General features: G+C 39.1%; 1 long non-coding RNA gene across 1 annotated transcript; it reads right to left on the bottom strand.

Moving 5' to 3' along the window:
* Positions 1–532: 532 nt before the first annotated feature.
* Positions 533–1,572, bottom strand: LOC124681223. Its single transcript, XR_006995777.1, has 3 exons — positions 1,461–1,572; positions 1,103–1,218; positions 533–735 (listed from the first exon to the last, which is right to left on the bottom strand). It is a non-coding gene; the product is annotated as an uncharacterized LOC124681223 (long non-coding RNA).
* Between the last annotated feature and the right edge of the window lie 1,856 nt (positions 1,573–3,428).

The following is a 3,428-nucleotide window of genomic DNA, read 5'->3' on the forward strand; positions in this document are numbered from 1 at the left end:
GAGCGTCACTGACGGAGCACAACGACCTTTTTTCTAAAATGGTCGTAGAGGGTTATGACTAAAATTGATGGTCGTAGAATCTACGACCAAAATTTTGGTCGGTTGAAATCTAAGGTGTCCACGTCAGATCCAACGTGGCAAATCCCACGTGGCAAATCTATGACCAAACCAAATGGTTGTGGATTAAAATCAGCCCAATCCAGTTCTGTCATCAGCATGGGCCAAGCCCAAAATTCCAGCCCATTTATCTATTCTTATTGTGAAATATTCAGTTTATTGGGCCATGCCAAAACGCTTGGCCTTTTTAATTCTCGGGCCAAAGCCATTTTACAATCAATTCCGTCTTGGGCCATTTTACAGTCCATTTTCTTATCAAGCCATGCCTTTTCACAGCCCAATTATTCGGGGTTGTCCAATGATTTTTGGGCCGTGGCGTCTTGACATGTCTTTCCAACAGAATTCACATCACATATCAAAATAACAGTATCTCAGCTTTGTCTCAAAAAAAAACAGTATCTCAGCACTTATCAAATAACAGTAATTTTCTCAGCACATATCAAATAACAGTAAATTTTCTCAACACATATCAAATAACATATTCACAATTCCCCAGAATATACATCTCACAGGTCGATCACTAGCTCCCACAACTGGTCCAACATAGTACTAGTTCCCAAAACTAGGCCAACACCTCTAGAAGTAACGAAATTCTTTCATTTTTTTACCATAGAACTCCTGTATAAGAGAGAAAGCCACATGTTAGTATTAATATAGTTAATATCTACTAAGAATAAAACAAAACAATAATGTGTTGCTCTTAATCCTGCAGAAGGAGAAGTGGTAGCAATCAAAGCATATAAACATAAAACTACAGCCCACACAAAGCAGCACATCCCGCGGCATTCAGAAAGCAAACTATGCCGAAAGCACACTATGCGGAAAGACAAGCCCAGCTACACTAGACAAGTTAGCATTAGCAGGCAACAATTAGGCAAAGAAAATTGTGATACTTGGACCATATTCAAAACAACCACAGTTCTGCATGAGTATTCTGTATATTTCTTAACTTCGTTAACTGCAGAATTCCTGTAGATGTGCTCACCTCATGGATGAAGGAGATAGCAGCAACTGGGTCGAGTCAGCTGGAACTCCTAGCCATGGATGGCTGCAATGCTCCACACGGACACGAATCCTCTTCTTGATGATGCGGTTAACAACCTGATCATTAAAGTACAAGGACAACAATATCAAATCTAAGTAAACAACTCATCATCGTTGAAGGGGCTATTCATGAAACAGAGCAGGTATTTCAGATTTACTATGCACAAATTTCATTCAAAAAGCATCACCAAGCATCAGAAAACATGCATATATTTTATACATGCATCATATGCTGTACCATGTGCCTAAAAGAAAACTTAACAGATCCATGCATATCCATAGGCAGCACAAGTAGATACCTGACTACGTGAAGATGCGATGGATGGGGCTGCAGTTGAAGATCTGGTCCGCATCATTGTTGACGCTGGGCATTGCAGGTACTCATTTGTGCAAAAGTCAGCCCTGCGGTCCCAAGAGCTAGCGGAAAGGAAGCTGTTCAAGAAGTACCATAAGAAATCTTGGGGTGCGTAATGCCATCATGCATACGAAAAATTTAGAGAACCTCATGATGTAATCAAAATAAGTACTTGAGGACATGGGCTCCTGGCTTGATGTTAGTAATGAAGATCTTAGTAATGAAAAGCTATTACGGGTAGTATACGTAAACCGATAGTAGTAGTACTACTACTAGAGGAAAAGATGATGTATAACATATCTCCATTGAATACAACCGAGAATACAAGAAAAAACCTAATCCATTACATAGGAGATGAATTCGGTAGCCACATACGAGTGCATTCCAACCTAATGCATCAACTCCTATAGCTTAACAATCCACCAAAACCGGTAGTAATTATGACGGTATTGTCTTACACATGCATGCAACACACTAGCCGAGTAGATATGACAAGCCGGACAAGAAACTACTACCCACCTAATTATACGTATGCTCATCTTGCAATTTCAGAAAGTAGTTAAATGCATTAGATGGCATGCAAATAACACGAACGACGAGTACTTAACTATTAGGACTACTTCCAGCATTGCGAACATAGACCATGGTCACCAACTCAGCAATCATGACTGAACTTTTAACCTTACAATGTAACACACATAGTATAATGAGGAAAAGAATCAGCTGCCCATTATGTACTAGGTTGAGGTAAATCCCTTTGTTCTCGGGAGAAAGCACACTACAGTTAATTCAATGATGTGAACGTAGTGTCGTAGCTCAGGTTGACGCACTCAGAACACGAGGTAAGCATCATGTCGCGTTCGGGTCCGCGAATAGACAAAAGCTTGTAAATTAAGCCTTTATTTAACAAACGGTAGGTCCGCATAAACCCAATATTCAAATCGACATCACAATGCCCAATAGTCAAATCAGTTGCTACCCGGATTTAATAGAAGCCATCGGCGCGAGGCTTGCAGCCATCATTTTTTCACACCACACGAATGCAACCAATCCCCATGCTAACTTGTTTAGTTTTACTCCCCACCCTCATGTACCAATTTATTTCAGGTGAGCTAAAAAAGGAGATGTGGACGAGTAAATTAGAGGGATTATACTATTCCTAATTAAATCCATGCGGGTCAAAGAGAAGAGGTAATATGGGACAAATATTATTTCGGATCGAGCCTTGTAAACCAAGACGAGGGAGCAGCCTTATAAACAGGGTAGGCGGTATTCAACGACAAAAAATGCAATAATTGCAAACGAGAAAGTAAAGCATCTTTATCTTTGCTTCAACATATACACACGAATTATGGCAGCAATACTGCATCTGGCATATAACTGCAAACAAAAATGTCAAGCCAGAATTACACACCATTGGCTACCACAGTAGCTAGACCAATGATTACAAAAACTAGTCAATGTACCTCAAAAGCTGCAGTCTTTAGTTTTGAGTGTTTGCTATCTAAAAATAGAAATAGTTTGATGAAACGTGAATTTAAAATTCGCTAGCAAGTCGTCATCATCTAAAATACCATGTGAAAAGCATTTACAACTTTTTAGATTGTGTCTCATGCGGATTATTTTTATGTTGTACTTTTAGGCATTTACAAGATCGGACAAAACAATAGTGTTGCCAATTTTACCCCAAGTCATGACACCTGTTATATTATTTTAGCATGAAATAGCAGCAAAAATGAAATGGTGCGGTGATGCTTATTCTATTAACCACATCATTTAAGCAATCCTTTAAGGTGCTTAAAATACAACCAAAATGAATAATAAAGTATGCTTTAAAGCCAAGAGGCATTACAAACGAGACCAAAGAGTAACAGGACAACTTCTATCAAATCATCTACCACTCAGAAGATCA

The sequence above is a fragment of the Lolium rigidum genome, unplaced genomic scaffold (assembly GCF_022539505.1).
Source record: "Lolium rigidum isolate FL_2022 unplaced genomic scaffold, APGP_CSIRO_Lrig_0.1 contig_36228_1, whole genome shotgun sequence".
Classification (NCBI taxonomy): Eukaryota; Viridiplantae; Streptophyta; class Magnoliopsida; order Poales; family Poaceae; genus Lolium; species Lolium rigidum.